This window comes from Triturus cristatus, chromosome 7, assembly GCF_964204655.1.
Source record: "Triturus cristatus chromosome 7, aTriCri1.1, whole genome shotgun sequence".
NCBI lineage: Eukaryota > Metazoa > Chordata > Amphibia > Caudata > Salamandridae > Triturus > Triturus cristatus.
This window is the reverse complement of record NC_140590.1, coordinates 977,186,222-977,210,431: the sequence shown is the minus strand read 5'-3', so window position 1 is coordinate 977,210,431 and position 24,210 is coordinate 977,186,222. Positions and strand designations below refer to the sequence as shown.

The following is a 24,210-nucleotide window of genomic DNA, read 5'->3' as shown; positions in this document are numbered from 1 at the left end:
ACGTCCTTGTGGGGCGCCTCGACCTCTGCCGCGCTGCTGGCGTTCTCCGCCACCAGCTTGTGAGCCTGATGTTTCCTGTAAAGAACGAGGAGAACACTGATCAGGAACCTGAACCCTGTCAGGAGACCTAATCCTCGCGCGGTCGCGCAAAGCATAAGTGCGCTCTAAAGACTCGGGTGTCGGTGACGTCGCATGCGACCCCTGTTTCTGCTGTTGCTTTCCCTGTTTCTTAGCTCTCCAATTATTTTCATTAAAGACTGGATGCTTGCCTTTCTCAGACTGAGCTTTTTGTTGTGTTTGCGGTTGAGCTGATATTTTAGCAAAAGGCTTAACACACAAACTACTGCGTACAATGGTCTTATAAGCCTGGGCAATAATTTTTGGCAATTCGCGTGGCCTGTCAGGCTCTGGGACTAGATTCAAAGAATTAGCCACTTGAAAGCTTACTGCATCTCCCTTAACATAAGCAAGGATCAGATCAGCAACTACGTTGAACGCCCGACCAGTCTCATCCCCAATTCAACAGCCGCTTCTGGGCCGTGCTCATCTTGAACAGGCTTAATCACGGAGGGGAGTAAGTCATTGAGGGAGTGCCGAAACATTTTGCATACACTGCCGTGAATACCCTACTCAAATTGTTACAATCGGTTACTTTGGATATTAGGGGGTCCATTAGGATGTAGGGCGGATCGCCATCGCCGGCATGGTGGTGGCGATCCGCCCTACATCCTTCCCCGTCCACCACCCATTTTACCCCCGCCATATTAGTATGGCAGGGGGGACCCCGGTGGACGGAAAGACCGTCCGCCGGTAGGCAATCCGCCCGATTGCCTACCAGGCGGAAAAGCCAAGGAATATGGTGGCGGTGCCTTGCAGGCACCGCCATCCATATTTGGATGATGGCGGGGAATTGCCTTTCTATGGCGGAGACTCCGCCATGGAAAGGCAGGCAGTTTTCAGCTCAGGGGCCCGTTGTGGGCCCCCAGGGTGTTCGGGGGGAGTGTGGGAGGTGCACAGGGGGGTACCTATGGTACCCCCCTGCATTGTCATGGAGGCAGGCACCTCGTGGTGCCTGTCACCTTGTGTATGACAATGCACAACGTGCATTCCCAGCATTGCGGCGGGCGGTGCTGTGAGCACTGCCCGTCACAATGCTGGGAATGGAGGATGCCACCGCCACAGTGGCGGTGGCATCCTAATTGCAGGTGCGGGACCACTGCACCACTGGCGCCCGGTCCCCACCATCCTAATGGGCCTTTAAGTCTTTCTGCAAACTAATTGTCAAAATCCTGTATTTTTCCACAGGAGAGATATTTGGAAATACAGCCTCCAGCTGGTCAGTTTTTTCAGCAAGTCAGTAAGGTAAATCATCTTTATTTTGAGGACGCTTGGCCATTACCGAATTAACCATAACAGGACTGATAGCTGGTTGCGCAGCAAGTCCAGGTTGCCCCACCTGAACGTTGCGTGAGACATATTGTATGACAGCCCTATCCACCCGTATCAGGGAGGTGTGCAATACGCAGAGCTCCGCTACAGGAACTGCCAGATGTCGAGGATGTGGTGTGTACATAGCCAAAACGGGCCAAGTGGCCCCATCGATAGATAAAGGGCCCATATGGATCAGAGTCACTGGGTGGGGGAGGGCGCCAATAAACCAGATTTGGTGTTGCCATGCCGACAACGGAACCTCAAGAGTCCTATAAGGCCGATATACATTAGGAAGGAAGGGCCATATGAGTGTGGAACAGGTTATCCGTCCCATCCACTGCCAGAAAGGTGAACCAAGAATAAAACACCTCAAAGTGGTAAGCCTGATCAGCTCCAACCACAAAGATAAGGGCAATACCCGCGCCCGGCACCCCATAATCGGCCAAATGTCGCCGGAGTGCCGCACGACAATGTGCTGGTATATCTACATCAGCCATGAGGACAAAAGAATAGATAACAACCTAATGCGTGGCAGAGCAATAAAGGGTAAGTACAAGAAGAAAACACCTTTTAAGAATATCAAGCCTGAATAAACCTATATAAACAATAATATAGGAGGTATTACCATCACATCTCTATCCAGAAAGAGAAGAGGAGGGAATTGTGGACAAGCACAAGAACTACTCAAGTGTCTCACAGCTAAGAGCCAGACCAAATGTTGGCTGCGCAATGTTGCAGGGATTCTGCACATATACAGAACTACATGCAGGAAACCAGGACCTCGGTGTATAGTGGTGTACCAACAACCCACCTTAGTGCCCGGAACCCCTATCTGACTAGCTATAGTGTCTCATTCATTCTCCTTACAACAGGGATGCTTCCAATGATTAGACATCCTAGGACAAGTGACTCAGATTCTCTCAGTAATTACAGGAGCAAGAACACTCTTTCGCCAACTCACTCATACTTGTCCACAATATAAGTAATCAGTGACACAGTATAGTTTAAAAAGTTTATTTTAACTAATGTGCACTAGTGAGCATTGTCACAATTCTATAAAATATGAACGGGGAGATCATTTTATAAAGCTAGTGGAATAAAGGCCACCCTCCCTGTGCTAGGAATTAGTTAATGATAATTATAGAAGACCTCTGGGCTTTGTCAGGGGGACCCCATACCTCCAGGTTTAGATGCAAGGATTTACATCTCTGGACAAACACAGCTCTTCTCCTCTGAAAGGTTTTCCTCGAGTGCCTTAACATGCCTACAATGCAATATTAAAAGCACCAGATTTTCAGTAGTGCACCTGTGGTAGTATTATGTCTAACATGCGTGGGACTGACCAACGCAGATTAATGGAACACATTGTTTTTCAACCTTGAACACGCTGTGCAGACAGAGCCTCAGAGTACAGCAAGAAAAGTGAAAGGTAGACGGTTCTCATGTGAAGAAGCACAAGCAGAGGATTTGCGAAAACAATGTCATGTAGAAACATGTGCAAAAGCGGCAACATGGCTGTCAAGCTTTTACTAACTTATGCTAACTTAGCAATGTACGCAGTGCATCCATAACCTCACTACATTATGAGAAATAGTGATGCATCCCCAAAGTCCATCTCCATGTGTTGCTACCTTATTAAGACAACAACATCAATAACACCACGATTAAGTTGGTCAAAATCCTAAATAGCACCTCACCAGCTAATATATGCAGTTAAACTGTCCATAAGGTTTACCCTAAAGTCTGCATTATGAACATTCTTTAACATAGTAAGGTTTGTCATCTAAATTCATTTCGTACATCAAGGTGGATATTATATTTAGTCATTTTAAACAATTTCAACCTTTTAAGATTATTTACACTTTAGTCCCCTGGGTAACCTCTGGACAAAACAGCAGCAATTAATTTACCCAGAAGTTGTACTTGAAGTGTGTGCACAGAATATTGCATTAATTATTTAATTCACTGAATAATCCTTAAGTATTTGTCTCCACTCTTCAGCCATAACACTATTTTCAGAACACACATCACCACCATGGCATAGCTGTCCATAATTCCATTTCGTTTTGCTAAGCTAAAAAAATAGGTGTGTTGAGCATGGCACAAACTGTTAAAAGCAACATCTTTAAAAGAACAACTTAATTCTAGGACAAACTCTTTCTTAGGAATGGAGCCGGTCAAGAAGAGCCAATTAATTACCATGAGCAGAGATTGTCAGACACACACCCACAAGAAGAAGGCTGTGAAGAAAAGTAGTCAATGTTTCAGTAAAGGCTTATAGCCCTTCTCTGAGGTGGTGAGGTGGAGTGGGGATCTGCAATATATGAATACTGCTTGAGAAAAATGTCTAATACCTTCACAGGACCCATTTGAAAACAAAGAGTACACATAAGAGATGGCCCACTCCAGAAAATACTTGTTCAGCTGAATATGCAATTTACAATAAATCATCAACGTAAGACAGCACAACTACCCTACAGGATCAGCCATTTGCACTCTTCCTAAACCAATGGCAAATTCTATTACTCTGGAAAGAAAATTTAGACAAAGCATTGAAAAACAATGAAAACATAACAAACTATACATGTAAAAGAAAACAGCAATAACTGAAAAAACACTATCATTGAGTTAATATAGATATCTTAACATAACATTGGCTAAACTGACAGCCAACAAAATGAAATATTCACCTGCCATCATAGGAAATAAAAAAACACTGAGATAACTGTTGAGGTAACAGCGTGGTTGGAGCGCTCTCCCATAGACATAATGGTACATCCATAATATATTTGTGCTATAAATGCACACGTTTGGATAGATACAGACTGTATACAAATCTAGTGGTCACGTGAAAGAAATATTAGACTCCATGATAGTAGGAGATTGTGTATGCTTTATCACAAATGGACCAGCCCTGAAGAAGTCTGCTGCAACATTGTCAGCACAGATGAAACACATGTTGTCAAGGACGAAGTTTGCTAACAATATATGAAAATAAAGAACACAATTGTGATTTACTGAGTGCTCAGAGATTTTTTTTCAATTTTTGTTCTTCCAACAGGGGTAGATTTTGTGGCTCTCCCTCCTCCTGAGCAGCGGACATTCCTGAATTCTCATTTAATGTTAAATTTGATATTCTTGATACTGTGGAAGTGTGCACCTGTGTTCCCAGTCACCAACAAATGTTATGATTTGACAAGTGTTGGACACTTTTTAGGTGTTGCCAGGAGGTGTTTATCTCACATAAATGAGAAAAAGGAACATGGTAAAGTACCAGGCTTCAATTTTGGTGTTATTTAGAACTGATTAGCCAATTACAGAAATAATGTTAAAAAGCTATTGTTTAAACATAAACTAAATTTAAATAAGTATATGTTTGGCTTTACTTCATGGCTACCATACACTCTGAAAACAAAGTTTACTTTTTAATACAAAGTCATGAGTCCCATAATAAAGGTTTAGCAAATATATCTTACATTAAGTGATGCACAAACCCAAAAATACAAATTGCTGTATAATAAAAAAGAGAAAACATAAGGAGAAAGTGTAATTCTATGGTCTGGTAGTAAGTTCTAATAAAAAAACAGCAGATTTTGTTTATCAAACTGCTACATTTATGCTATCACTGAACAGACTGCTGTTTGCATTTTGTGGGTACATAAATAGTGTATGGAGACAGTTCAACTACTGAATTTGTTTTATTGATTTCATGGCTGCAGATATAGTTTGAATAAACGATACACTGACAATCATTTCAAAACTTTCTCCTTTCCTCCTAGACTCCTGGTTCACATGCTCTAATTCTTATCCATTGCCTGCCCTCAATAACTCTTATCTGTCTCCCCAAGGCATATGCCATTTTGTGTATGTAAAGAAATTAGATGCTGACCCCAATCAAATAAACTGTAATTGGTAATACATAAAAGTTCCTTATTTGGACACATTTTATTAGACTACATGAAAAGTATGTCATGATTTTATACAATGAGTATGTCCTTTGGTTTTACTTAGAGATAGATACTGACCTTGAAAGCTAGTGTTAGCATAGCTGTTCAACATTTGGTTAAAACTATGATACAGATAAATGGAAAAATGAGGCATAACTGCTAATCAGAGCAATGTGATATTTAATAAATGGGCTTTGCATGTGTGATTTCTGTGATATGAAGTGTTTTGACACAAAGTGAGATTAACAATGGAGAAAACAAAAACATACCTCAACTTCCTGTAAATGAAAGCATTTTAAAAGAAAAAATAATCTTAATGTATGACATAAATAAATCAAAAGTTCCTTAACATTTCAAAATACGTGGTACTCCTAACTGATTTATAGTTTGCTAAAAACACCAAATATTAGCAATACTTTTAGTAATAACAGAACATATGGCATGTGCTGAAATGGGTAAGGCAGTAATGCACTACAAGGGCAATGCGAACTTCTCTACACTCTATGTGTAAAAGAAAAGTAATGGAAATAGGTTCTATGCAGTGCCAAAAGGGTAGTGGTAAACACATTTAGAAGGGCAAATCAGTATAGCGGTGAAAGAGATGGATACATCCATGTATTGTTATCTCGATGTAGTAAACATTATGAAAGTAACACATAAACATATTAGGGCTCCACCTCTACTTTGATAGCACAACTTGAACACAGCACTACATCAATGTCACCACATTGATAACAATAACAAAAAAGGACTCAACAGCAATACAGGTGTTTATTTGGACAAATATTATAATGTAGATACTTTCAAAAAAATATTTTAGAAAACATTTTGCTGTATTTCAATATTTACATTATTAATCACATTAATAAAAGCAAAATACAATAACTAAAAACTTTAAGTTAAAACAACACGTGGATGGTTATCTTGTATTTCCAGTCAATATAAATACAGAGCAGAACAACTACTTGAATAAATACATGTTTTTGTAAGTTTATAACTTTACACACTCTCTAAATGCAAAGAAATATATGTATATGTAAAAATAGTGCATAAAATGCAAAAGTGTTTTTCACTTGATTACAATGCTATTTGCGCTCACCATTTGTGTTGGTGTAACATTTTGCTAAGCTTGGTTCTAGAGCCAACTGCATGATTGCCAGATTATAAATCTGGTCATTTACTGCTGCAACGTCACAGGAGTGGGAAAGAGAGAGACTGTTTCTCACTGCTGTAATATGACACGGGAGAGTGCTGGTTTCCCCTGACATTATTGTGACTTTTCTTAATCAGTGTTGATCTCTACAGACCCACAATGACAGAAAAAAGTTCAAACCCATGTCATCACTACTCTCAGAGACACTGTCTGTCCAGTGCCTGTGTTGCTCTCAGTGCCCTGGAGATCAGAGAGCTGAGCTTTTGGTAGAGTGGAGGGCAGGAGCGAAGGCACAGAGGTTGGTGGGGCTGGGTAGCAGGAAGACTTTTAAAAAAATATTTAGAGGAGAGTTGAAGAGAGGGTGATCTGGGTAGGTGGGTGTCAAGGCACCATTTTTTCCAATTTGGGTTGGAGGAGGAGGTTAAATGATTAAGGGTAAAGAAGTTATCAACTTAAAAGAATGTGGCAGAACAGAAGCTTTTTTTATCAAATTGTGTGTGGGCAACTTGCAAGTGCAGAAGGTGCACAGTGTGGGTGGTAGGAGGCCATGTTCTTTTTTTATATATTTGGCCCCGAGGGGACGGTATTGAAGAGAGATTGATATTGTTGAGTGAAAGGACACCAGGTCTTTTAACATTTTGGTAGGGGGAGTCTAACCGGAGAGGGTGGTGGAGCTGAGTGGCAGGAGGCAAGGTATTTTTTTATATATATGCTAGATGGGATGTAATGGTGAGAGTGATGTGTGAGGCTTTCAGGTCATCAGGTACCTTTTGCAATGGTCAAAGTGAAGTTTTATGGGTGGCAGCATACCAGATTTAATAAAGGGTAGAGGGCAGAAGCCGGTGCTGTTGAGTGCTGTATGGCTCCTCCATGACTCCAGTGGTATTAAATGGAGGGGCTGGCCTTAACATAAAATAATAGATTGATAACCATGAATAAAGGGGATGTTTTTCACTTGAGGGTACTGAGTGGCAACGGCAGCTTGCACCTTGCTCTCGTTTATTTGATGTCACTACGAACCCCCTCAATTAAAAACATCCTTGTTATCAGTTACCAATCAATAAGCGTTTGTTTTATTTTTCCATAGAAGTTTATGGACCGGAACATTTTGGAGCAGCATGGGAAGACCACTAATGATCAAGTACTTACTGTGAAATATAAAAACAAAATAACTTTTGGGGCTTGGAGACTGTGTGCATGTTGCTTTTTTTATGTTCTTTGACAGATTTCTTTTTAGGTTTGCCATATGACAGGTGTTCTCTGGTAGGGGTGTTTGGAAAGATACAGGATTGGAGTGTTAATTCCATATTATTTTTAGTACCCAAAGAATTTGTAAGAAAATTAGGCTTTGCGGGTTTCCCTTTGATAATAACTCTGTTCCAACTGTTTATAGTTAGTTGACTAAATGCCCTTGAAAGTCATTTATTAGCCCTTTTGCTAGCCTTGATGTATAAATATATCATAAAATACATAGAAGTGGACAGAAACACTGAAATGGAAAAGTTAAATCAGTTTTTGGTTTTTTTATATTTTTTTATCATACTTAAATTGATTTTGTATCCATTGTTTCTGGGCACACCGTTAATGCTCTATTTTTGTGTGAATTATGTACCTTAATCAAATTCTGGACTTTCTCTTGTAAATATATTTTTAACTGTACAGAAAATATTTCTTGTTGTGGTTTTCTGGGGTAATATGGATGTTATGATAGTTGGAAATTGTTTTTCGTGGAACATAGGAGCAAGTGTGTGTTTATGTAAATTAATTTTCTGATATGTAAGATATTAAAAAAATTATACATATATTCGTAATACACCTCTTCAATTGAAAATATAACATGAAAATAGATATATTAGTAAGCTACTATAATTTTTTTTCTGAGTTGTCACACATTGGCCCTCAATACAGAAGATATAACAATTTGTTTTTTTAAAGGCTGACATTCATTATTACTTTTTATGGCTGTCAGTTATTCAATGTAACTCCTAAAAAGTGGCTCACCTCTTGCTACTAACTTAGCTCATTGCCTAAAAGGCATTGTTTTGCGGACACTTCCCTCATTTAAATATAGCAAGCAAAGAAAATAGGACTTAGTAAAAGTATTCTCTCTTAATGTAAATAAAGGCAGGAACAAACTAGGTGCTTCATCACTTCCAATTCATATCCCCACGATCAACAACATCCACACCGGATGGCATGTTTTTCCAAATTATGTCACAGGCCGCCAGAGTATGTAGTGCAAGTTCTAAACTGCATAAAGCCCTTCGCCTGTCTATGGGGGATTGGCACCCGAAAATATGACTAGAGCGCTAACTAAGTACATATATGGAGAGCACACTTTGACACGTATTTTTCTTTTCTAACCGAACTAGTTCCTCCAGCACTGACAACTGCATAAATGATTCTTAAATGTGCCTGTGACAATTGAACAGTATCCCACCCACCCTTAATACCAAGAACTCAGTTGGAATTATTAATGTTGTCTCAGCGGCGGCCGGTACAGGTAAGCGTGGTGAGGAGGGGCAGGGTGCAGTAGGGGGGGGGAGACGACAGACGATGGAATAGGTGTTATTTATTTTTTTAATTATAGCTATTCCGGCATACCTATTCAAGCGTCTGTCAGCTTCCCCCTACCGCCCCCTGCCCTGCCTCACTGCACTTATGTGTGCCGCCCACAGCTGTGTTGTCTTCTGCTTCCACTTATTTGTTGTTGTAATTCCACCAAAGTGCATGTTGGTGTTCTTATACAAACTGTTTTACCAACCCTTCCAATCCCCCGTCAAAATAATTCATTTGGTAGATCTGACTGATATACTATAAACTTAAAATGAATAAAGGCCACGGTGTAGTTCATTTCAACATATGGTGAAAAGATCTGTTCTGCAGCCTTCAACATAAGTTATTTTTTGTATTTTTCGCCAGCAAATGGGTCGAGAAAGGGAATATTTGTATGTAGATGGAGAAATATAAATGTTTATGTTGTGGGTCATTGGAAATTTGACTTAGATTTGTTTTTGATGCATTTATCTGTTTTGTTGCCAATTATAGCAACTATTTTATTAAGTGTCATGATGGTTTTGTCTCCTGTCAGTGCATTGGTTAGTGTGATGTTTGTGACTGGAAGTTTACCATGTAAGCTGTAGATTTCGATAAAAGGTGACAGACAACATTTGATAGCACCAGCAATCATCCAAGCTGTGCCCTGAAGGTTTATGTTAATTGGTTTCAGAGTGGGAAAAAATAACATTCTTTTTTCCGACATTTGTATTCTCACAACTAAGGAATTGGGTGTAGTTCATTTTAGTTTGTTCTTCCCAAGTATTGCAAACTGAGGAAAGAAATGCTGGTTGTTCCTGGGTAGTACTTTTCAATGCATCTTTTCCTAGTTATGGTTCACATAAGATTTTAAATCCCTCATTTTTTAGATCTTAAGTTAGCTGAATATTCCTTCAGACGTGTAACTGGAAGAAGTAGCCTTTTCTTTTAGTGTTTCAACAGAACTTTTTATGGCTGACTCGGCCCCTGATGCTGCATACGTATAATCTATTGTACAGGTAACATTTTCTTCTCCTGTGGTTGCCCCTCCCTTTACTACTGTAATAAACTACACATTCCAATGTGTTAATGTTTTTTCTTTTTAATAAATAGGCTCTTATGGTAAAGGAGCAAACTCACTTTTCTTCAGTATATGAAAACTGCTGACATTTTACCATTTGTATAAAACAAAATACAAAATAAAGGTAAATTTTAAAACAAAAAAGAATGGGAGTGTGTTATTTTACCTTATTGTTTTTTTTCTGTAAATAGGTCTGAGAAGAGGCTACTATTCTCATTTTGATTGTATGGGGATGTGTTCGTTAAAACAAATTACCTCTTCATCATTGTGAATATTCAAAACTGTTTTTCTGAAGTTCTTGAGAAAATATATGGATATTCTCTGGTGTTGCCCTGATAGAATATATAGGATATCCATGAAACTTCTGCACAAATCAGCGTTCTGAATGTTAACAGAATTATACCACACAGGAAGATACGGGCACCTCCTTGGCAAAACCTGATGGTGTAGCACTGTAGACCAGTAAAATGTGGAATGCTCTGGCTTTAACATGTAAAAATCAATAGCTGTGCTGGTGTGGAAATACTTTTTATTTTTATCATTTCAACCTGTCACTTACAATGTGGTCTCCAACTACATGCCTTGTTCTTCTTCAGGTCGACTGGATCTTGGCTACCATTTTAGAATGGAGCATAAGCCAACAACAGCTCAATAATCACTATTTATTATGTTCAGTCAATAATGAGAGTTTCAATTTGGTTCTAAACCCTCGATTCGTTGTTATAAGTTTAGGATTTTGCAATTAGATAAATATGTTTACAGCAATATCAAGAAAGTTATGGTTAGAGACAATCAACAGCATACAGCATGTTCCATAAAGAAAATATTAGCTACATCCCTATTCTAGTCTTGCAGATCTGAACCTACCAGAACCCATAAAGAGTATTTTCCTAAAAGAGAGAGATTTTAAGTAGTATTGAAATAAAATCAGATTGTAGTTGAACTCCTCAAGAAGAGTGGTTCTTGAAACTAATCCAAGCCCCCTCTCTCAAACAACATCAGCAAACAGTTGCAGTACCAACTATTCAAAGATAAGCTAGGAAAGTAGCCACAGCTATAGATATAACCATTAAATAAATTAGAAATCACCGTCAGCAGTAGCTCACATCAAATAGGGCAAAAAGCTAAAGAAAAGGATGGTCACTGAACAAACAGGCTGCATTAAGCTCTCAGGCTGTGCACTGAGGAAGAAGTGGGGTGTAGAGCCTATGTTGTAAATCTAACTAGGAACATGTATATTAAGCACAAAAATACATGTATCCATCTATGCCGGTGTTAGGTCATCTTGAACCAATGAAAATGAATCATTTGAGGGTCTGCTGTTTCACGCTCCATTCCCACGGTAAACATACGAAGTTGGCAAGATGTTATCTACAGAACGTCTACTTAGTTACCAACATTCATGTGTGTTGGATTTACTCTGACTTCGCACGAGAACCCTGTAGTCTAAACTATTAGCTATTCAGAACTCCACTGCGTGACAATGAACTATTCTAAAGCAGAAATATTTTAGTTGGAACTCTACTGAATTAAGTCATGAGCTTCACATTTTCCTGCATACACAATTGTTTTAATATACTGTTTAGTATTCATTATTGTGAATATGAGGCAGATAAATTCTAACCAAGTACAATAAGAACATGTAGGTTAGGAAAGAAAGTCAGGAATTCTACAAAGGTGACATTTCAGATAAAGTCAAACATGAATTTTTTATTTAATACAGCACAGTTCAGCATCTGCTAGAGCACTTATTCATTTAAGGAGAAAGTTAAAGCAAAAGAAAGAAAGTTAGAGAAATAAATGAGGCCTAGTCTGGCTTGACAATGATTACAACAGAAATGAGTGCTTACTCCAAAATAAAAACGTTAATTTGCATGTTAGAGAAAAGGCATGTTTTATTTAATTTAATTCTTTAAGCACTTATTTTAAGCGAAATTTTCCTGGTCTATCAATCACATGGAACTTCAATTATCTGGAATTCTAAATGAGCCTTGAGGATTTCTTATTAGCATTTTTTATTTATGTATTTTAGCAAGCCTCCTTAGGGTTGATGCACAGCACAATAGAGCTTTCAAATTATACTTAAAGAGCTTAGATTTAGAAGCTTCCACACTATTTTAAATCGTGGAGTAAGCAGTACGGTAGAAGTTGCTCAGGGCATTGCCAATTTAGTCGTGGTCATACCTTTGCTTTGTCTTAAAAAATTATTTTGTTTTGGAAGGCCTTGGCCTTAATGATGTTAAGATGTTTTGCAACAGACGGCGCAGGGAGGTCCAGACTTTTTGGGTGATTCTCAGTTTCAAAGCTCTCAACGTTTCCAAGCACAGTTTTCTGCTTCTTTTAGTAAGGTTTCTGCCACAGACCTTAATCTTTCTTACTAAAAATTGGAGAAATAATTTGTATCAACAGTATATCCGTTGCCAGATTAATTGAAGCAAGCCGAATACCAACAGCCAGGTTCCATAGAATACAGAAGACTTCTAATGATATGTGGTCCTCGCTCAAAAGATGCCCCACCCCTCAGACATAGCCAAAAGAGAGAGGAGCACGTGGGCATGGTCTTCCTCTTCAGTCCCGGGAAACTGGAGGCTCCTAAGCACCAGCTGCAATAGTAGCATAGTAGCTCTCAGTGTTGGGCATCTACTGTGCAGGGGAAGTGGGAGCCCCAGGGACAATTATCATTGAGTTGGGCCTAGGGAGGCGGAGTCACCAGGGTCAAGTTTCTTTCTGGGAATAGGGTCCCAGGCACTCCCCCTCCCGAGTAAAAATTAAAAGAAGAGCTTGTTTCAACCCCTGAGAGTTTGCACCCCCACCCCCCAAGAGAAATATGAGAAACTTGTTGTAGAGCACTACTTAAACTGGACTCTGCCTTGTCCCCCACGGAGGCCGATCTTCAAAGACTGTTTTCTTTGGCTCCATAGGGCTGATTTCCTTCACTTGTTTTTATTGTTTTGGTCCCAGAGATGAGCTGTACTCACCAGAAGCCTTTTCTTCAGGCCACTGGGCCTCTAAAGTTATTTTTGGGTGGGGAGCTTGAGTCAACTACTTTTTTGCCAGACTTGCCCTTTGCCTGGGCTACTAATGCTTTCTCTTGCGTGTGAGGCACCTTCCATAGACTCTTCAGGGCCAGCAAGCCGAACATGCCCCCAGCCACATTCCCGGGTTCCACAGCCTCTTGACTACTTGTAGGGTACCTGTGTGTCAGCAGAGTCACGGGCCAGTCCACAGACGTCCCAGGGGAACAATACCTGGTCCCCCAGCAGGGTCATACCCCAAACTGTTCATAAGGAGGCATAAGGGCACTAACACCACTGTTCCTGAAGAAACCCATCAAGTCTTGAGTATCAGTTGGAGTCAAAGTCCTTCAGTCCATCTTTTCAGTGGAATCAGATGGATTATCTCTCCATTTGAGAATTATTTTGCCATTGCAGCCACAAGTCCTGTGTCTTCTCAGGAGTCTCTCCCCTGTTCATGGGTTATTAGGTTGGGGTGAAATGTTCTAGTAGCCAGGCATCACAAGCAAATCCTAAGGTGCCACATTACCACACTACCCCTGCCACAACGCTCCTTCAAAGCATTCTGGGATATTTAAAGATGGCATCTTCAAGTAGTCTGTGAAAAAGATGCTCCCTGTAAGCCTTCACTTCATCTCCAACTGGCACAGCTACCCGATTCCTTCCTACCAAAACTTCAAAGGGGAGCCCCTCCTGTGTTTTGCTCAAGAGATCTGGCCTTCCTCTTTATTTCTGAGGGTTTGTCCAGACCATGCAGTGTGAAAGGCTAACTAGCGGTTGCAGATTTACTCCCCACCCCTTCCATTTCCAGGAACTAGGCCAGGCACTATTAATGGCTTTCTTTTGGGGGAAGGCCTTGATCCCCCTGTTTGCCAGCAGAGTAAATAACTTAGCCCAGAAGGGGGAGAACAAAGGCTTGGAATCTGAATATGGATGAGCCACAGAAATATGACAATTTTTAAAATGAAATAAGGAGTATAGGTATCAAAAAATGACAGTGTATCTGCACTTGGTGGACATGTGCATCTTAAAATTGATACCTGACTGCCATCTGTAGGTCTGAGTATAGCGAAACTGTGGTGGCACAGATTTTACCTATACGGTATAATGCAGTAAGCACACAACCTATTCAGTCAGCACTACCGACCTACACTATGAATTCCCACTCAGAGTCTAAGGGCTACACCAGGTCAAGAGCAAACCCTGAAGGGTTCCTTCTGTGAGAGGCTGTCTGTGTGCAGGTACTGGCATGAGCCTGCCAGTCGTTTCACTAGCTCAGTCCGCTGCTGTATGTAATCCCATGTTATCAGTCCAGAGCATCCTACCCTAGCCGCACAGCAGTTGCCTTCCCTTGAAAGGTAGACACTGGCAGTTAATACTCCCAGTCCTTTTACCCAGACTTTACAGTGAGAGACACTCAATTAGTAAGACTCCCTCACAGTAAAATCCCAAAAAAGAAAATTCTAGGGGGATTAAATGTGATGAACCATTATCCACAGGTGCCAAACGGTATATATTTTTAATTTGAGCTCTTTAGGTTTTTCTGTACTGTTTTCTTAACACAAACAAAGACATAGTTGTCTCCGGAGTACACGTTAAACTTTCCTGAATCACTATGAATACAGAAACGTATTCAAATCATAGATATACTCTTCTGAATATCCGGATGTTTGCATTTCTTATGCACTAGTTTCTGTGTCTTAAAGGAATTAATTCACAGCGGGAGTAATACATTGATCTGTTTCTAAATCAGAAAAGCTTTGGATTCAATTTTACGAGTATGAATTATAGACATGTTAAGTACAATTGCATGAGACCATGAATAGTGAACATTTGTAAAATAGATGAGCAACTGGAGAAAATAACTGACTACAAATATCATCATGTCTGACGCAATGGTTGTAGGTACAGTTGTGCTCAAGTCTGATATTTTGAAAGATTTTATAAGCAACATTTCAGAGACAACAGTGAGAAAGACTAACACATTTTCACATAACCATTTGGTCTGCAATTAGTTTGAATTATTATAAAGAAGGCAAAGAATACAATTTAAGAAACTTTAAAGTGAATACAGAGGTGTGGAATACGCCTCGATGCAGGTAATTGGGGCAGGTGTGATAGGTGAATATGTTATGTTATGTTATGTTATTCAGGATTTATTAAGCGCACGGGCACCCAGAGGTTTCATGGCGCTAAAATGAGGAGAGAGTGAGAGGCAGTAACCTATCACAGAGCTTACTTGAATAACCAAGTCTTCAAGGCTCCCCGAAACTCCATGAGATTGGTGCAATTCCTGAGCGACAGGGGGAAAGAATTCCACACCTTTGGGGCAAGGAAAGCAAATCGACTCCCACCTTGACGTTTCAGTTTGATGGAGGGTACAGTAAGGAGGGACTGATGAGCAGAGCGAAGATTGCGGACCGGCTCATGTTTGCAAATGAAGTTGTTAATGACCATGGGGCTTTTCCCGTGAAGAGCCTTGAAGGCCAAGCATCCTACTTTGAATATTACCCGTTGGGCTATGGGAAGCCAGTGAAGAGTAACCAACAATGGTTTCGCCGAGCTGCTGCCTCGGGTCTTGAAGATTAATCTGGCCGCTTGATTTTGCACTATCTGCAAGCGTTTCAGCAAGAACAAGGGGAGGCCTAAATAAATAGAATTAGAGAAGTCTAATCGGGACAAAACCAAAGCGAGTACCACGTGAATGAGGGCAGAGTGAGTAAGTAGATGAGCAATTTTTCTGATTTTGCGCAAATTATGGAAACTGGACGAGATCACCGCTCCTACCTGGCTATTCAGGGAGAGGTCAGAGTTAATGGTAATCCCGAGGCTTTTCACCAAAGAAAAGGGAGAAGGATTGGATCCCATAGTTGGCAGCCAAAAATGAGGGCCCCAACTAATCGAACTTCTACCCGGTAGTACCAGCTCGGTCTTCCCAGGATTGAGTTTTAGATGATTCGACTCCATCCACCTCTGGATATGTAACATAGTTGCCTGAAATTCCACGGCGGAGTCAGTAGAGTCCAGTGGGAAAATTAGCTGCAGGTCGTCAGCATAATTATAAATCGTAACCCTCCTGCCTTTTAATGAATGTAGGAGGGGTTTAAGGTATAGATTAAATAAAAGGGGTGATAGTGACGAACCTTGCGGCACGCCACAGGTGGTAGATAACTTGGGCGCTATAAAGTTCCCAAGTTTAACTGCCTGAGTCCGATTGTTCAGGAATGACTTCACCCAACCGAGGACCGATCCTCGTAGACCAGCTTGTTCGACACGGTGTAATAAGATGGAATGATCCACTGTGTCGAAGGCTGCCGACAGGTCCAGAAGCACCAAGGCCTGATGTATACCTCTGTCGGCGTTAGATCTCATTGTGTCCAGGACTGCAAGGATCACTGCTTCGGTTGAGTGCGCCTGGCGGAAGCCGGCTTGGTTAGGCTCCAGGTACTCCGATGTTTCAATGAAATTGGAAATGCAGCTAGTGACGTGGGCTTCCAGAATCTTTGCTCCAAAAGGGAGAAGGGAGATGGGACGGTAATTAGAGAGGTTAGCCGGATCAGCACCTGGTTTTTTAATTAACGGGACCAACGTTGCATTTTTAAACGAAGTGGGGACTATTCCCTGAGTTAACGATTCATTCAAGAGGGAGAGTATGCCAAGGGGGAGGGCTGAATAAACATCCCTTAGGACGTGCGGGGGGCAGCAATCGTTAGGTGAACCAGACTTCACGCGATTCATAAATTCCCCTAACCTAGATTGATTCATCAGGGGAAAGACCTCAAATTCCGCTGGATTTCTGCAGATGTCCTCGGTGGCCACCATGTGGGGCCTTTCCAAGATACTTTCTTTTATGGTGGCTATCTTATCCATAAAGAAATTGTTGAGCTGATTGCAAAGCTCTTGTGTGGGGGCTTGGTGGGGGGAGTTTCTAACATCATTGCAGAGATCGTTCACCACCCTAAAAATTTCTCTGGATTTGTTGTGTGCATTTAGAATTTTCTCAGAGAAGAAAGCAGCGTTGGTAGTTAGGATGGAGTTCTTATAATTCCTACGGGCCGTCCTGAATAACGCTCTTTCCTCAGCTGAGTACCCGCGCCTCCATTTCCTCTCAAATTGGCGCAATTCCAATTTTTGTTTTTTTAAATCCGCCGTGAACCACCTATGGGCGTCCATGCGACAAGCAAGGGAAAATCTGGAGAGCGGCACATGCTTATTGCAGGCTGCCAAGAGCCAATCATTGAGATTATTTTCCATAAGATTGATATCATGTGTAGGAGCTGGAGTTGAGTTTGACAAAGAAGACAAAAAGTCATGTTTGTTTAAAGAGCTCCATTTCCTTACTATCCCTCCGACAGGAATGGGGGCCTTCACATGGCCGTGAAACATACAGGAAAATTGAATTAGATGGTGATCTGACCAAATACAAGGGGTTGCCGTCGGGGTAGAGAGCAGGACATTATGAGACCAAATCTGGTCTAAGATATGTCCTTTTTTGGGAGTAGGGATCAGAACTAATTGAGAAAAATTCAAATGGAGAAGAACCTCAGAAAGTTCGGTGGCCTGGGGCCCTGCCGCTGGGTCGTTAAACCAATAGTTTAAATCTCCGATCAGCATTACCGTATCATAGTTGAAAACTAAGCCCTCCAATTGCTCACACAGGGTTGCCGGGAAGGTGGGCATAACCATGGGGGGGCCATAAATCAGTGCCATTATCATAGTTCCCTTGACAGTATCGGATTTGATTAAAAGGTTTTCAGTGTCCGGTAAGTCCAGGGAAGGTAAAGTAGTAAATTTATGATCTTAGTGGATGATGGCGGCGACGCCACCACCTTGCTTTCCTGATTCTCTATTTACTGACAGTATGTAGTAGTCTGTCGGGAGGGCTGCTAGAATATCTGGTAATGAGTCTTGAGTGAGCCAAGTTTCAGTGAGGAGTAGCATGTCCGGTCTTTCTGAATTAAGGAGAAGAAAGATATCTAATTGATGTTTAACCATGGATCGTGTGTTCAAGTACAAGCGGCGGAGCGTGAGGTTATTAGAACTCAACATTTTACTAATATAGTGAGGTCCCAGGAGTGTTTTATCAGAGGGGACCTGACCAGGTTGGGAGCAGTAAATGTTATTGGCAATTAGGCAAGAACGTATTGTGGAAGTCAGGCTAGGGAGGCCAGCATGTTGTAGGGAGCGAAGATCCATGGAAGTATAACTGGGATTTTCGACAAACTGCCTGGCCCCTGGGCTCGTCCTGGCGCGGACGGGCTTGCCTTAAGCGCGCCTTCGGCGCGCAGACGGCGCGCCCGCTGCGCTCGTCCGCTGCGCGTCCAAGGTTTGCACATATTTGTAGGAGAAAGAAAGGGCGTGGCCAGACGGTAGTGGGCGTGGCCTGTGTGCTCTGGGGGAATGGCGGCAAGAAGCCTTGTGGCCCGCGTCAGCGCTAGGATCCGCTGCACGGGGATATCCCACACAAGAGATGCGAGTAGCTAAGTGCCAGGGAGAAGGGACAGGGTGAGTAAAAACACAAGATCACACTCAAATGTTTAAAAATTACAAACAATTCTCCCGGCTTCCGCCTCAGGAGATCGGTATCCTCAAGTACGCGCTCGTAATCAGCAAGACTTAAGTAGCCTTCGATGCGGGAGGGGCGTGGCCAGACGGTAGTGGGTGTGGCCTGTGAGCTCTGGGGGAATGGCGGCAAGAAGGCTTGTGGCCCGCGTCAGCGCTAGGATCCGCTGCACGGGGATATCCCACACAAGAGATGCGAGTAGCTAAGTGCCAGGGAGAAGGGACAGGGTGAGTAAAAACACAAGATCACACTCAAATGTTTAAAAATTACAAACAATTCTCCCGGCTTCCGCCTCAGGAGATCGGTATCCTCAAGTACGCGCTCGTAATCAGCGTGACTTAAGTAGCCTTCGATGCGGGAGGGGCGTGGCCAGACGGTAGTGGGTGTGGCCTGTGTGCTCTGGGGGAATGGCGGCAAGAAGGCTTGTGGCCCGCGTCAGCGCTAGGATCCGCTGCACGGGGATATCCCACACAAGAGATGCGAGTAGCTAAGTGCCAGGGAGAAGGGACAGGGTGAGTAAAAACACAAGATCACACTCAAATGTTTAAAAATTACAAACAATTCTCCCGGCTTCCGCCTCAGGAGATCGGTATCCTCATAGTTATGCATGTGTGTAACTATTCAGGAATGTAAATAAAAAGATAGATCAGATGAAATGAAAATTACAATCAATGTATCAACACAGCAGGAAGATCTAGAGGTCTGTATTTATGTTTGCACAGCAAAATGTGTCTTATACCAGCATTGATAAATCACTCCCTGCGTGCCTTATGATCAGGAAACTAACTACAAACTGAGTCAGACCAGAAGGCAACAAAAATATTGCAAGTTCGAACGTGCCTTAGGAGAGGATGAAGTACTTAAATAGGGATGCCCTGAAGTAAAACGCTCATGGAAACGTGATCTGGGGCATAGCTAGCAATAATGCAGCAAGAGAATTGGCACTGGGGCTTACGGTTCTAAGGAGACCATTGTCCCTCTACAATAGTTGCTTTTGCTTCAAAACCTGGGAATGGCGAACCCGAATTCCTTGGAGCTCCTGCTACGCTATAAGGGCTAGATGTATGAAACATTCTTGCATTCGCAAATGGCCCGAGTGGCAGAATTGGGGCTGTCTGTGAACTCAAAAATGCCTTTTCTGATCTACAAAGCACAAATTGCAATTCGGTAACCTGTTACCGAACGCAATTTGGGTCTGCGAATCGGTATTCATAAGGGGCGTGTTTGAGGCATCCCTTCCAAATACCGAACGGGCATTGAAACCGCATTGGTATGTACAAATGATTTGTGACCAAAATGTAGTCAAAAAACATTTGCACTTTGCCACCAACTTTCAGTTGGTGGTAGCCCATTGGAAATCTACTGCTAATCTGCTGCTACAAAAATGAGCAGCGTATACGTGCAGCGCTGCTTACAAAACACACATATGAACAAGGCTTTAATCATTCTGCTCACGTTAACTAGTATGTCCGGCTCGTTTTCATAGCAGCTGATTTCTATGTGTGTGATGTAAATAGAATTCTCCATACCAGCGCGGGTCCGTTTTAACAGTGATGGTTTATCTTTACAAGGCTTTAATCATTCTGCTTAAGTTTCCTAGTTGACGACAATTCATTCAGGACACTGACTTCATCATAAAAATGCGGTGAGAAATGTCCTTAACTTGGACTCTGCTTTTGGTTAGCGTTGGGACTAACTGTGTCGTAGCTTTTGATCTCTCTTAGAAAGGGGTTACGAGTGATCTATTGTAGTGTTTGATGCACCTGAACACCACTGATGCTGAAATCAATTCACCCCCTGTCAGGAGGAGCTGGAATAGAGTATCTACAGTGAACCCTTGCAGGCGCACAATGAGTGTAGGGTTGGAAGTTTACCTGCCCTAGCATCATTATTGAGTATGGTTACAGTTATGTGCAGCACATAGCTCAGGCTTACCCTAGTGCCTACAGGTAGATGTTTTAGACAGTAAAGGGTATTCTCCACTTTAAAGCGTACATTTCATGAGCTTCTGATATTGTTATTTTTTGCAGTTTCTTAACTTCCTGTTTAACCAAGAGAACACCATCTGGGATTCTCAGCTGAATGCTGTGAGCCCGGAAAACATGAATAATCCCCGTCATATTACTGGACCTTCTCCTCGCACACTTCTATGGTCCCTTGGGTGTGAGGAATGTTCATTCCGATTATGTAGCTCTGAGCTGCTTTGTGTTCTCTGCCATGATCTGTAACTAGAACCCTGACATGGTTCTTTTTCTCTGGCAATAGGCCCATCTCAGTACCTGAGCACCTTTCTTTGTCCCTCATCTAGAACTTCTGATTGGACAATAGTCTCTGACTGTGTGCTGAAACTCAGGAACTCAGCCCTCAGCCACACAGTGTTGCCTAATCATGGTGCCTTGGAAAGGAGTTCCATCACTATATAAATCTTATCCTCTCCTCGCTATTCTGCTCATAATTATGAACAGCTGCTCTTTATATTTGTTAACGATTGCATGTCCCGCTTTCTCTTTCAATATAATGTCAGCGCCGTTTTTCTATTTTACAATTTTAAAACAAAGCTTTTATTTTTCAAAGGGCAACATGCAGAGCTTTCACTTAAACAATGTCTGCAGTGTGCCTTTCTTAATGCGTGGCTCGCTGTAGTCACTTTTCAAAAGATCAAGGGGCATATGTATCAAGCGAATTTTTAGTCGCAAACGCTGCGATTCGCAAAATACAGCGTTTGCGATTAAAAATTCGCAAAACGGGATGTATTAGGCAAATTCCCAACACAAATTTAAGGAATCGCTAATTTAGCGATTTCTTAAGTTTGCATAAGCATTTAAGAAATCGCAAATTGCGATTTCTTAAATGGAATGTAACACTCACCAAAGGATTGCGATTAATCCTTAAGAAATCGCAAATTACCACCAACTACTAGTTGGTGTTAATTTGCGATTTCTTTTAAGAATGCACGTTTTGTAATTTTACAAAGTGCCACGTGACGCACATACATGCCCTTAGGGCATGTATGTTTGCCATATGACCACACATGCTAATTTCAGGGGTGTATCAGGGTGTCATCTTGACACCCTTGCACTTTTGAAATTATTCTCAAATTGCGATTAGCAAATTGCGATTCGCATTTTGAGAATTACTTCCCATACATTCCTATGGGTCTCCTGGCCCATAGGAATGAATGGGCAAGTATTCCTTAATTGCGATTTCGCAATTTGCTAATCGCAATTAAGGAATGTTAAGAAATCGCAAAAAGTTTGCAATTTTTTAAATACATCCCGTTTTGCAATTCTCAAATAGCGATTCCTTAAAAATCGCTATTTGAGAATTGCAAATGGGGATGTTGATACATATGCCCCCAAGTCTTTACGAAAGGCATCGCTTTCACTTTAAGCTTGCCATTATTTGTTCAGAATCGGCGCAGCTTGCAGAGCTAAGCACCGCCCTTTAACAGACGCGCCTTTACTTCTACACAGCACCGTGCAACTTCTCTCTTGTTGTTGGTTGCTTCCCGTTCCCAAGTTTGCTAGCGCGCTGCAGCAGTCTCCGTATCTCTCCTTGTTGGACGCTTGCAGAGGGGCATGGGGTAAGGGACTGGTCGGGAAGCCACTGTTGTTTTTGAAGAGCAAGGTTGGTATTTCACACACACCACCCATCCAAGGTCGCAGCTCATTTTTTATTTGGTTTAATTAAAATTGTATGAAGCTTATAATTTTTTCCCGTAGTGTTATATAGGGCAAACTTGACCCGAAGGTATCAGAGAACTTTACATGAGCACCAGTTGTGTTACAGATGGACACATTTATTTTTTGTTAGGTGCAGGGATATTAAGTGATTTGCCCAGAATCACAGGATGTTGAGCGTCCCTGTCGAGACTCGAACCCGGTTCCCCAGCATCGAGGTCTACTGCTCTAGCCATAAGGCCACATCCTCTGCTTTGTTTCCAGTTCTTTTACTTAATCTTTATATGGTGTATTCTCCTGCACCCTCCCATCTCCCACCTATTGCATTGAAAATGCTTGTTACATTAGTATTAGCGAATACCAAATAGTGATCTGCAAAAAGTGGCTATTTGGTCATTGCTTTTACTATTGTTCATACATCTGGCACTAAATGTAGTAAAGACATTCAATATGCCCAGTGTTATAAATGCAGAGTAGGACTTTCAAAGGTGTGCTTTGGAATAATGGGGCCGAGAGAATGTGTGAAGCAGCACTAAGAAGTCAGAAAACAAAGTTCTTCTGTCCTGAGAATCAGCCACTACATGTAAGTGTTTCCGAGAACACGTATTGGCATAGCCAATAGGTCTCACCTTTGGGACCTTATAAGTGTTTGGCCGGAGCTATTGGCTTTGCCAATGTGTTTAAGCTATGTTGTAGAGCAGTGGCTATGTTGTAGAGTAGTTTGGCTGCTGCGCAGCATGTTGAAAAGTTATAATAAAGTGATATAAGCATAGACATAATGTACAAACGAACGACCCCATTAAAAAAAAGAATTAACATATACCCTGTTTTCTAGTTTTTCTGTCCTTGTAGTGCTGGAGCTGCGAGCCAGCGCAGCAATTTGGGTTGCCGCCAGCCTCCTCAGTGAGTCCTGTCCACGGACAGTGGTCAGTTCATGTCCTGCACCAATTACATTTGCCGTGGCGGTGGGGGGTCATTAATTCACTGCAGCTGACTGAGCCACGGTGACTGTAAGCATAAGTAATGATAATCATAACAGCCTCGAGGTGAGCATGATTCTTGGTGCTATCTGACTCAGTATCCCGATCAGACAAGCATGGCCTTTTGTGGGAATGGATCCAAGGGGCCCTTGTTGACATGGTCAGGACAGATTAGGGGGCAACACTGGTGGGATTAGTAACAAAGGTGCCTGGAGGTTGGGTTTCATTCTTAGACACCAGCAGCTGCACTAGGGTCGCCAGGAGCTGCTCTGAGGCACCACAAATAACAGATGATGACTCAGCGGACCTCACTTGCAGTTAGCTCGGTGATCAGAGCATTCAAAATGGATGTGGAATTGACAGTCCGAAATTGATGATGCTGTGCACCTAGGTACCACTTGTGGGACTCAGACACATTATATTTTTTTGCAATTTACTGACCTAGTCCTGAAATATGACTGGTCTACTTTGGAAGTTCCAGTTAATTTTCCCGTTCTTGTTTGCATATCTGTTTTTAGGTTTTGGTACACTAGTTAACAATGATGCTCTAATATTTTCATGTTGTAAAAACTAGTTCTAGCCAAAGAAACGGAAAACTATAAAAAATATAAGCTGCCTTCAACTGAATTCTACTCTAAATGTTGCAATTGAAATAAAAATAGGAGGAGAAGCTAAAATAAACAATGGAAAATGAACGAGAGGCAAGCAAGAACTAAATTCAGAGCAATAACCACTGTGGTTGCAGAATATAGAAAAGTAAACACCTAGAGGAAAGCCTACTTTAGAATACTGTATGAACATCTGGAATCCACCTAGCAGCATATGG

General features: G+C 41.8%; 1 protein-coding gene across 1 annotated transcript in view; it reads right to left on the bottom strand.

The window, feature by feature from the left end:
• SPOCK1 (SPARC (osteonectin), cwcv and kazal like domains proteoglycan 1) overlaps positions 1 to 24,210 on the bottom strand; it is a 1,975,354-nt gene that overhangs the window by 1,367,689 nt on the left and 583,455 nt on the right. The window lies entirely within an intron of this gene.